A 12,665-nucleotide genomic window follows, 5' to 3' on the forward strand; every position below is an offset into this window, starting at 1 on the left:
GTGCCTTCCTCTTTCCTACCTCACCTATCTAATTTCTATGTATTGTAAGCATCTCAGCTTAGACTTATTTTCTCAGGAAATCTGTTTTAGGGTTCTCTAGAGAAAAAGAACCAATAAGATATGGATATATAAAATACATATTCATAATAATTTATCATAAATTAATATGATTTCTAATAAATATATCATAATATATTTAATAATGTGCATTCATACATACATACATATGCACACCCATATAAATTGTAAGGAATTGGCTCTCATGATCTTGGAGGCTGGGAAACCCAAAATCTGCAGTGTGGGCAGACAGGCTCAAGCCCCAAGAGAGTAGACCATGCAGTTCTACTCCAAAGGCCAGCAGACAAGGGCCAGATGAGGTCTGAAGTCAGACTGCTGGAGAATTCCCTCTTGCCCAGAGAGCTTGGTCTCCTCATTCTACTCAGGCCTTCAATATATTGGTGAAGCACACCCACATTAAGGAGGGCAATCTGCTTTACCCAAAGTTGGCCAATTTAAATGTTAATCTTATCCACAAATACCTTCCAAGCTGACACATAGTTCACCATCATAACTTGCCTCTTTTAACCCTAATCCAAGTTTGGATTTAGAGCCCTGGATGCCTGAATTAATATTGTCAGTACAGTGTAACTTTTTTTGGAGAAAGCTCAGAAATAATTTATTTTATAAAATTAAGAAATTGCAGCATTTCTGGTTTGCAGTTACACCAAACATTCTAGATGTGATCTGACCACCATTTACAAAAAGATTATTCTTTTCTGTGGTCTAGCTGCTATACTTCTGTTCGTATGACCCAGGATTTCATTTATTTTACTCTATTAAAAAAAATATAGAATCCCTTATAAGAAATGGAGTAGCCCTCATAGTCAAGAAAACAGTCCAAAATGCAGTACTTGGATACAATCTCATAAATGACAGAATGGTCTTAGTTCATTTCCAGAGCAAACCATTCAACATCACAGTAATCCAAGCCCATGCCCCAACCATTAATGTCAAAAAAAGCTGAAGGTGAATGGCTTTATAAAGACCGACAAGACCTTCTAGAACTAACACCAAAAAAGGATGTCCTTTTCATCATAGGGGACTGGCTTGCAAAAGTAGAGTCAAGAGATAACCCGTAGTAACAGGCAAGTTTGACCTTGGAGTACAAAATGAAGCGGACAAATGCTAACAGAGTTTTGCCAAGAGAATGCACTAGTCATGCAAACATCCTCTACCAACAACACGAGGCAACTCTACACATGGACATCACCAAATGATTAATACTGAAATCAGATATTATATTCTTTGCAGCCAAAGATGGAGAAGCTTTATACAGTCAGCAAAAACAAAACCTGGAGCTGACTGTAACTCAGATCATGAACTTCTTGTTGCAAAATTCAGACTTAAAGAAGGTAGGGAAAACTACGAGGCCATTCAGTTATGATCTAAATCAAATCCTTTAATGTTATGCACTGGAAGTGACAAGTAGATTCAAGGGATTAGCTCAGGTAAAGTCCCTGAAGAACTATGGATGAAAGTTTATAACATTGTACAGGAGTCAGTGATCAAAACCATCCCCAAGAAAAAGAAATGCAAGAATGCAAAGTGGTTGTCTGACTCCTCAGACATAGCCTCACAAATAGCTGAGAAAAGAAGAGAAGCAGAAGGCAAAGGAAAGGGGAAATACATACTCAACTGAATGCAAAATTTTAGAGAATAGCAAGGAGAGATAAGAAAACCTTAAGTGAACAATGCAAAGAAATAAAGGGAAACAATAGAATGGGAAAGACTGAGATATCTTCAAGAAAATTGAAGATACCAAGGGAACATTTCATGCAAAGATGGGCTCAATAAATGACAGTAATGGCAATGACCTAACAGAAGCAGAAGATATTAAGAAGAATACTCAGAAGAACTGTACAAAAAAGATCTTAATGACCCAGATAACCATGATGGTGTGATCACACACCTAGAGTCAGACAAGCTGGAGTGTGAAGTCAAATAGGCCTTAGGAAGCATTACTACAAACAAAGCTAGTGAAGGTGATGGAATTCCAGCTGAGCTCTTTAAAATCTTAAAAGATGCTGCTGTTAAAGTGCTGCACTCAATATGTCAGCAGATTTGGAGAACTCAGCAGCAGCCACAGGACTGGGAAAGATCAATTTTCATTCCAGTCCCAAAGAAGGACAATGCCAAAGCATGGTCAAATTATTATACAGTTGCACTCATTTCACATGCTCGCAAGATTATGCTCAAAATTCTCCGAGCTAGACTTTAGTCCATGAACTGAGAACTTCCAGATGTATAAGCTGGATTTAGAAAATGAAGAGGAGCCAGAGATCAAACTGCCAACATCCACTGGATCAAAGGCAAGGCAAGGGAATTCCAAACAAAAATCTGTTTCATTGACTACACTAAAGCCTTTGACCATGTGGATCACAACAAACTATGCAAGATTCTTAAAGAGATGGGATTACCAGACCACCTTACCTGTCTCCTGAGAAACCTGTATGCAGAACTAGAAGCAACAGAACCAGACATGAAACAACAGACTGGTTCAAAATTGGGAAAGGAGTGCATCAAGGCTGTATATTGTCACCCTGCTTATTAACTTATATACAGAGTACATCATGCAAAATGCTGGGCTAGATGACTCACAATCTGGAATCAAGATTGCTGAGAGAAATATCAATAACCTCAGACAGGCAGGTAACATCACTCTAATAGCACAAACCAAAGAGGAACTAAAGAGCCTCTTGATGAAGATGAAAGAGGAAAGTGAAAAAGCTGGCTTAAAACTCAACATTTAAAAAACTAAGATCATGGCATTCAGTTGCATCACTTCATGGCAAATAGAAGGGGGAAAAGTGGAAGCAGTGACAGATTTTATTTTCTTGGGCTCCAAAATCACTCTGAACAATGACTGCAGCCATGAAGTTAAAAGACGCTTGATCCTTGGAAGAAAAGCTGTGACAAACCTAGACAGCATATTAAAAATCAGAGCCATCACTTTGCCAACCAAGGTCTTTATAGTCAAAGACATTGTTTTTTCCAGTAGTCATGTACAGATCTGAGAGTAGGACCATAAAGAAGGCAGAGTGCCAAAGAATTAAAGTTTTCCAACTGGGGTGCTAGAGAAGACTCTTGAACATCTCTTGGACTGCAAAGATATCAAACCAGTGAATCCTAAAGGACATCAACCTTGAATCTTCATTGGAAGGACTGATGCTGAAGCTGAAGCTCCAGTACTTTGGCCACCTGATGTGAATAGCTGACTCCTTGGAAAAGACTCTGATGCTAGAAAAGACAAGAGGGCAAGAGGAGAAGAGGGCAACAGAGGATTAGATGGTTAGATGGCATCACTGACTCAATGGACATGAGTTTGAGCAAACTTTGGGAAATAGTGAAGGACGAGGAAGCCTGGCTTGCTGCAGTTCATGGGGTCACAAAGAATCAGATGTGACTGAGCAACTGGACAACAACAACAACCCTATTTTATCACTCTGGATTTATTACAAAACCACTAAATCTTAGGCCAGTTTACTTCCTCCTCTTCTGATCCTATTTTATAGTAATTGATAACTTTTAACATAAAGTGTGTATCTTCAGATTATAATTTCTGGTTTAATATGTTAATAGCTGTTTAGTCCATCTGATTGATCTTAGAATCATAAACCTGAGAGGAAAAATAAACATTTCATAACTGAAGCCTGGAATCAAAAATAAATGTTATAGAGATTTATCAGATCAGGTAATTTGTGTCAGAACTAGGTCAAGCATTCATGTTTCCTGATGTCTAGTCCAGTGATCTTTGGCTCAAGAGACAACAAGTACTTGTTACATCTCCAGGTAGTGTGTTAGATGCCATATTTTGGCTAAAATTATTTTATAATATATAATAGCTTTATAACATGATACTGCCCATTTTAGTTATAGAAGAAAAAAGATTGAGATATCAGATACTATCCAAATAATAAGCCTATGTCTTTGTATAATTCAAAATTTAATAGTTTTGTTACATCTTTGTACCTTATTATTGGCAAAGCAGCTAAAGGTAGAGATAGGCTTGACTGTCTACCACTAGGAGCTGTTTGTTCCTCTAACATTCATGTTTGAGTTATCATTGATTTAACCATTATCTAACCAATTGTAGATTTACCTAATTGAATTACTTTCATTCCCTTCCCTGTCCCTTTCTTTTTTAGTAATGAAGTGGAGTTATTTTAATGTGAGTGGAAAGGAAACATAACTTACTATAAACTTGTCCTTTGCCTTGAATTTTTGTTGTTTTTACATCAAATATTGACAAGTCAAACTGTGAAGAAATAAGGAGAATCTAGTTTTTATATTTATTATTATTTCTTAAATAACCCAAATGGCAGTAAAATAACTTTCATTTGAATCAGTACCCTCAGTTGCCCCTCCCACCTTCCAGAATAAGTGCATTTTGCTAAAACATATTGGAAGACTCAGAGTTGAATCTCAGCAAATGTTCATTCCATTCTCTTTGATAATATACAGTGTCCCCATGATATAAATGTTATGGTGAAAAGTGAAAGTGTTAGTCTCTCAGTCATGTCCAATTCTTTGTGACTCCATGGACCATAGCCTGCCGAGCTCCTCTGTCCATGGAATTCTCCAGGCAAGAATATTGGAGTGGGTTACCATTTCCTTCTCCAGAAAATTATGATAATTTTGGTTAAAAGAAAATCAGTGTTATTTAAGTTTTCTTAAATTTGCGTTTAATAACTGTAAACAGTATGAATCACAGCTTAAAGTGTTTGCTTTGCTGCTGACTAATACCTGGGCGGTTGTAGTATTGAAAGTTAACACTCACCTTTGAGACCTTGGATCTGAAAAGTCAAAACTGTGCCTTTCTGTTAAACATGTTTTGGTTCAGCCATTGACAGCAGATAATCAAATGCCTTGTGATGCTGTTATGGCAGATGGAATTTAGACCCTTCCCCTAAGCCAGGGGTTGGGGGAGGGACAGTGGAAGGGAAAGGGTTGATCGGTATGCCTCTCTTTTCCTGATTCCTGATAAACAAGACTTATGGAGAACAGGGTGCCAGTCATCTACCTTCAGAACCAAATGAAAACTTTGGGCCCCATCTCAACTCAGCCTTGCAATTGACAGCAGCGAAAGACTAGCTTTGTCTTTAAAAACCTGGGCTTCCCAGGTGGTGCAGTGGTGAAGAATCTGCCTGCCAATGCGGGAGACACACACAAGAGACCTGGGTTCAGTCCCTGGGTTGGAAAGATCCCCTGGAGTAGAAAATGTCAACCCACTCCAGTATTCTTGCCTGCAAAATTCCATGGATAGAGGAGCCTGGCGGGCTACAGTCCAAGAGGTTGCAAAGAATCATACACTGAGCATACACACACAATCTTTCAAAAGTTTAACTACCTTAGAAGATTTTCTAATGCATATTTCAACATATTATTTCAAAGGTTAAAAAGAACTCATTATGTCATACCTGCTAATAACCTAGAAGGGTGGGAATGGCAGGAGGTGTGAGGGAGATTCAAGAGGGAGGCAATATATGTACACCTATGGTTAATTAATGTTGATGAATGACAAAAATCAAACCAATACTGTAAAGCCATCATCAATCAATTAAAGAAAATAAACATTTTGAAAAATTGTAAGTTTGTTCCTAAAATCACTTTCTAGGAAATAAACAAACCAGGAATTAATGTTTTCATTGTGGCCTACCTATTGTGGTGACTGGAACAGGGCACCTATCTGATAATGAAACTGGGAAACCCCTTTCATTTCTGGAATTTCCTGTTGGGAGTGTAGAGTTTTATGAGCAATTTGTAACATTAGTTACTTACACAGTATGTTGGATTTTACTGCTAGCTCATTGTTTAAAAAGGGTGTGAGAGGTTTGAGCTAATAGGAATGTGAAGTCAAAGTTAAGTATGGCGTCATTGTACCACCTGTCACATGAATAGACCCGGATTCAAAAGCAAATATGTTGTACTCTTAAATTTTTATCAACTCAGATAAGCCAGCTATAAAATAATTAGTTTTCTCTCTTACTTTCATCTGATTTGGGGAAACTATTTCTTTTTCACTGAAGGAAAATGTTTAGAGGAGAAAGCTCAGCTCCCAAAGTTGTATCCACAGGGTAATAGACATTTGAAGGAGGATTCTTTGGTCATTACAGGAGAGAGGGGTGCATAATCACAGAATATTTAAATCCCAGTACATGACTGAGTTGATTCTTCAGAATAATGTCCAGCTTGCTGATATTCAGGCCCCAGATCTCCTCTGTCTAGCTTCTTGATAGATGTTTAGTTCTGCCACAGAACATTTCAAGATCTGTTTTGAATAAGTCCATCCAAATCTTATACAGAAAAGCATCTATAGTCAATGTCGTTTTAAAGGATGTATTTAGTTACTATGCTATAGTTTCCTTCAGTAATATGTTTCCCCATATAAAGATCAGGAAAGCCTTAAGTTAACTTATAATCTATCTCTTTAAGATCAGATTTCTCAGCCTGGGTACTGTTGACATTTTGAGCCTGACAGTTCTTTGTTGGCAGGGTGTGGGCGGGAGAGGATTGAAATTGGTGGACTTGCCTATACATTGTAGATGGTTTAGCAACATCCCTGGCCTCTATTCACCCAGTAGCTCCCCTGCCACCACGTGTGACAGTCAGAAATGTCTCCAGAAAATGCCAAGTGTCCCCCAAGGCAAAACTGCCCCTGGTTGAGTACCATTGCCCTAAGCCAAAGTAGAATTGTCAGAGAAAAGACTTTAGCAATTATCCAGCTTTGTATTTCCTCCTTTTCCAAGCCGCCGTGAATTACTGAAGATCTCATGACTCCTTCGTCACCAAGATGACTCAGGTTTCCTAACTTCTCAGTTTTTTTTCCTACCATGCCATGCTTTCCTAGTTTGGCTTTAACATACTCTGATTCTCTACTTCTGGGCTTGTCCAACTATATGGGTTCGGTTAGGGCAGAGCCGACCGTTTAGTAACTTACCTCATATTGTGTACGTAAAATCTGTAGTGATCCTTAAGTATTCACTTATGCATATTGTTTTGGGTGGTTTTCCCAAAGTAACCCTGAGGTGAAGATTTGTGTAAATGGTTTATCAGGAAATGTTCCCTGGGGAAGTCTGTAGGGCAGTGGGGACATGGACAGGGAAGAGAAGGAAACCAAACAGGGATAAAATCGCAAACTACCAAGGAGGTAATTTTTAAGAAAATATTTTTTTGGAGTATAGTTTATTTACAATGTTGTATTAGTTTCGGATGTACAGCAAAGTGATTCAGTTACTCATATATTCATTCTTTTTAAAGATTCTTCTCACATATAGGTTAGCACAGAATATTGGGTAGAGTTCCTCATGCTATACAATAGGTCCTTGTTGGTTGTCTATCGTAGGTTTAGTAGTGTGCCTGTATTCATCCCAAGCTCCTGATTTATTCCTCCCTGCCATGTTTCCCCTTTGGTAGCCTTAAGTTTGTTTTTTTATAAGCCCAAGGAGGTAGTTTGTTCAGTCTCACAGAGAGCTCTGGAGATAGCATAGATCATATCTCAGAAGTATCCAAATCAGGTCCAAGAGAGGAATATTTGTACTTCCCGGCCAATCAATCATTGTTTAAGGCATTTAACTTGGGCACTATTGACATTTGGGGGGTAGTTCTTTTTTTGTTGTTGCAGTGATCTGTCCTGTGCAGTGTAGGGTGTTCAGCAGCATCCCTAGCTTCTTCTACTTGTTAGGGACTAGTAGCATTCCACCCCCCTTCCCTACCCAGTGATGACACCAAAAACTGCCTCTAGACAGTTTGACCCCCTGGAGGTCAACATTGCCCCCAGCTGAGGACCACTGGTTTAAAGGGTGCCCCTGAGGAGCTGTGAATTCCCAAAAACCTCAGGCTATCAGGCGAAGTGGTCTTCAGCAGCCTGAGAGCAGCACTCAGACAGAGACACAGGTGCTGGTTCTGGAAAGTGAAAGCCCCCTAAAAGCCAGTGTGCAGGAAAGGTTAATGAATCCCAGTGGGCAGGGGTACAGTGCTGACATCACCCACTACATGCATACGAGCTTATTAGATGTCTACTTTTTGGCTGTGTGAGCAGTAGGAGGCAATATAAAGGCTGAGTTTTTCTTGTGCTGGGTTGATGCAACCAAGTATGACATGTTATAATCAGCACCCATGCAGCAGTAATCAAGTCACCCTACCATTGCCACCATATTCCAGACCTCCTTCTCCAGGAGGGCTCCTCTTAATCTCTATATAGAATTGGTTTGATCAGAAACCTGATTTGAGAAAGTGTTTAATACCTTGGAACCATTCCTACAAAGCTAGAGTTTCTGGATTTTGTTTTGTAGTACCTTAGAATATTACTGTTTTTCTAATCTTGGACCTGTTCGCCTCCCCCACCCTCCCCACCCTGGCCCCGGTCTGCCCTCCTATCAATCCTTTCATTTATTCAACAAGTGTTTATTGAGTGCCTAGTATTTTTCCTAGCATTTTGATAGGTGTTAGGAGTATAAACGGAGACAAAAGAGATTTGGTCCCTGCATTCATGGAGCTTTCGGTCTTGTAGGGGAGAAAGATAAGAAATAAGGTATGCACCCCAATGTTCATCGCAGCACTGTTTATAATAGCCAGGACATGGAAGCAACCTAGATGCCCATCAGCACACGAATGGATGAGGAAGCTGTGGTACATATACACCATGGAATATTACTCAGCCATTAAAAAGAATTCATTTGAATCAGTTCTAATGAGATGGATGAAACTGGAGCCCATTATACAGAGTGAAGTAAGCCAGAAAGATAAAGACCATTACAGTATGGTAACACATATATATGGAATTTAGAAAGATGGTAATAATAACCCTATATGCAAAACAGAAAAAGAGACACAGATGTACAGAACAGACTTTTGGACTCTGTGGGAGAAGGCGAGGGTGGGATGTTTCGAGAGAACAGCATCAAAACATGTATTATCTAGGGTGAAACAGATCACCAGCCCAGGTTGGATGGCATGAGACAAGTGCTTGGGGCTGGTGCACCGGGAAGACCCAGAGGGATCGGGTGGAAAGGGAGGTGGGAGGGGGGATTGGGATGGGGAATACATGTAAATCCATGGCTGATTCATGTCAATGTATGGCAAAACCCACTACAATATTGTAAAGTAATTAGCCTCCAACTAATAAAAATAAATGGGCGGGGGGAGGGGGTGGTGAAGAAGGTGTGGTTCAAGGAACAAAATTGTCTGAAAATGGCCAGAGTTCTCACCCTGGGTTTCCTGAACAATGAGAGACCAAGGGGCTCCTTTTCCCCTCTGTAAGAAGAGCTCTGCCTAGTTCTTATGGACTGGTGGCTTTGTCTTCTTAGTAGAGGTGATTACAACTCTCTGGGAAGTTGGAATTCTTAGACAACTCCAGTAAGCAGCCTGCCAGCTGCCAGAGTCAGGCCACCAGGTGGTTTGCGCATTTCTCTTAAGTTAAGGCTCCATAAACAGGGACAGTAGCAGGGGGCTCATTGTCTTTCTGGGCTTCCCATGTGGCTCAGTGGTAAAGCATCCTCCTACCAAGCAGGAGACGCAGGTTCTATCCCTGGAGAAAAAAATGGTAACCCACTCCAGTACTCTTGCGTGGGAAAGCCCATGGACAAAGGAGTCTGGTGGGCTACAGTCAATATAGTCACAAAGAGTCAGACAGTACTTAGGACTTAGCGACCAAACAACAACAAAGTTGTCTTTCTAACTAGAGTCAAAGCCCAGGAGTACAGTGGTTTCTGTAGGGGGAGGGTGGGATGCTCTATGTTTTCTTCTCTCGTTAGTCTTGGCCTTTTACCTCTAAGTTTTCTCTTTCCCCAGTAAAGCCTATCTTTAACCCATGCTGTCTAATGTAGAATATATTTTAGAACTGACAAACCTTCAACTGTTATAAAGTAAAACAGTCGATTTAAGAGAGATGCTATATACGTTGGATTGTTAGAGTGATTGAGAGGGCTATTTTAGAATGACATTTAAGCTGAGAGTTGGACACTGAGAAAGTAATCCTATGAGGACCTAGGGGAGGAGCCTCTAGGTGGAAACAGAATAAGGAAAGTGCCAGAGATGAAGAGCTCCATGTGTTTGAGGAATTGAAAGAAAGTTCATTTGGATATTTGGAGCATGATGATTGAGGTAAGGGAGAGTGAGTATATTGTGAAAGGAATTTGGAGAAATACAGTAGGGCCAGATCATAATAAATGGCCTCTTTGGCTGTAGTTAGGAATCCACATTTTATGGGAGGCTACTGATTTAGGGTTTTAGAAGACAGCTGTTGTTCCCATATGAAGAATGGTTTAGAATAGGAGCAGTGAAATCAGGAAACCAAGGTAGCAGTGTGTTTGAGAGATGGTGAGAGCTTTGGGATAGGGTGACAGCATTATAAGTGGAAAGGAGTAGAGGGAGTTGAGGTCAATCTTGGAGGCACATCTGCTGGTCAAGGCAGCCAGCCAACTGGAGGAGTGACAGAGAAGAGCAAGGACGACTCCCAAGTTTTGACTTTATGACTGGGTGGGTGATGATTTAGGGCTTCTCTGGTGGCTCAGATGATAAAGAATCTGCTGCAATGAGGGAGACCAGGGTTTGATTCCTTGGTAGGGAAGACCCCCTGGAGAAGGGAATGGCAACCTACTCTAGTATTCTTGCCTGGAGAATTCCATGGGCAGAGGAACCTGGCAGACTACACAGTCCATGGGGTCGAAAAGAGTCAGACACGACTGAGCTACTAATGCACACACACATGTGTGTACATGCACACACACACACAGACACAGGTAATGATTTAGGGATGGTTGGAAGAAGGTTTGTTGGGGTGAGAGGACAAGATGAAGATTTCCATTTGATCATGTTAAGTTTGAAATGTGGGCCATCCAAATAGAGATTCAAGACAGCAGCTTATTACTAGTTAGAAGTTCAGAGACAGGGTCTAGGCTGGAAATGTTAATTTTTGGAGTCATTGGCATACATGTATAAAGCTAAGAGCCTGAATAGGCTTGCCAAGGAATGAGTCTAGAGAGAGAGAATACCAGGGACTGAGCACTGAAATTCTCCAACACAGAGTTTAGAGAGGAGAAGAGGAACTAGGAAAACATACTCAGATAATGAACGAAGTCCAGTGTTTTTGGTTAATAAAAGTCAAAAGTGGGGTTTGGGAAGGGAAAGGAATAGTGTGAATTTTTGTTTCTATTCAGGCTTGATACTGTAAGGAAAGTAGTAGAGCTGAATGGCAGTGCTCAGTTATGTAGAGTCATCCAAATGATACAGAAAGTGATTTTTTTAATTTTTCAAGATTTTCACAGAAAACACAAAAATCTGAGAATTCTCAGAAGCCTTCATGATGCCAAGAATATAGTTTCACATTTCTCCTATATACTCTTATACACATCCTTATTGTAACTGCATTGATACTGAATCATGTGACAGGAAGAATCATTAGAGTTTACATGCTGCCCTCTCTGCCCTTTATACTGCTGCTGCTGCTAAGTCGCTTCAGTTGTGTCCGACTCTGTGCGACCCCATAGATGGCAGCCCACCAGATTCCACCGTCCCTGGGATTCTCCAGGCAAGAACACTGGAATGGGTTGCCATTGCTTTCTCCAGCCGTTTATACTAGCCCCCTTTGTACTCAACCCTGTAGGTACATAACTCTTCACAGGAAGGCCTTCTTGCAACTTTTAGTTTAGGTGTCATCTCAAAGAGGCATTCCTTCAATAGTACATACCCCTTACCCCCATATTCTTTATCATAGCACCATACTACTCATGATCTCTTACTAATCTTTTCAATCATTACTCATTTTTGGCTTTATACCTTACTGTATTATAAATGCAAGGACATGTCAGTATTTCATTCCAACCTACACATATTTAACATTTTTTAATGAATGAGTAAATCAAGTAATTATTAAAAATTTTTGAAAATTAACACAAAGAGTTCTTATTTCTGTCTCTCTTTATAAAAATGTCAGTGTCTTACCATAAATGATTTCATGATTACTTTTCAGTGTTATGTGCCAGTGCTTGCCCCACATCCAACTTTTCTCAATTTCTGTTTATTTCTTTGGTGTTATACTGCACCTGCCTACTCTTCAGTGCATTGCCATACCTGCTTTTCACTACCTATAGTTCTGTGCTCCCCTCTCACCTTTTAAAGCAATCTTGGTCTGCCCAAGGGACTTTCAGGAGTCTTTTCCAGCACCACAGTTCAAAGGCGCCAATTCTTTGGCATTCTGCCTTCTTTACAGTCCAACTCTCACAACCATATGTGACCACTGGGAAGACCACAGCTTTGAATATATGGACCTTTGTTGGCAGAGTAATGTCTCTGCTTTTCAACACACTGTCTAGGTTTGTCATAGCTTTCCTGCCAAGAAGCAATCATCTTCTGATTTCATGGCTGCAGTCACCATCCACAGTGATTTTAGAGCCCAAGAAGAGGAAATCTGTCACTACTTTCACCTTTTCCCCTTCTATTTGCCATGAAGTAATGGGGCCAGATGCCATGATCTTAGTTTACTTAATATTTAGTTTTAAGCCAGCTCTGTCACTTTCCTCCTTCACCTCCTCAAGAGACTCTTTAGTTCCTCTTTGCTTTCTGCCATTAAAGTGATATCATCTGCATATCTGAAGTTGTTGATGTTT

At 40.2% G+C, this 12,665-nt stretch overlaps 1 long non-coding RNA gene across 1 annotated transcript in view; it reads right to left on the bottom strand.

The window, feature by feature from the left end:
• LOC139038709 (uncharacterized) overlaps positions 1-12,665 on the bottom strand; it is a 448,893-nt gene that overhangs the window by 365,913 nt on the left and 70,315 nt on the right. The gene's annotated exons all lie outside the window — the stretch shown is intronic.

Source organism: Odocoileus virginianus, chromosome 16 (assembly GCF_023699985.2).
Source record: "Odocoileus virginianus isolate 20LAN1187 ecotype Illinois chromosome 16, Ovbor_1.2, whole genome shotgun sequence".
Lineage (NCBI taxonomy): Eukaryota > Metazoa > Chordata > Mammalia > Artiodactyla > Cervidae > Odocoileus > Odocoileus virginianus.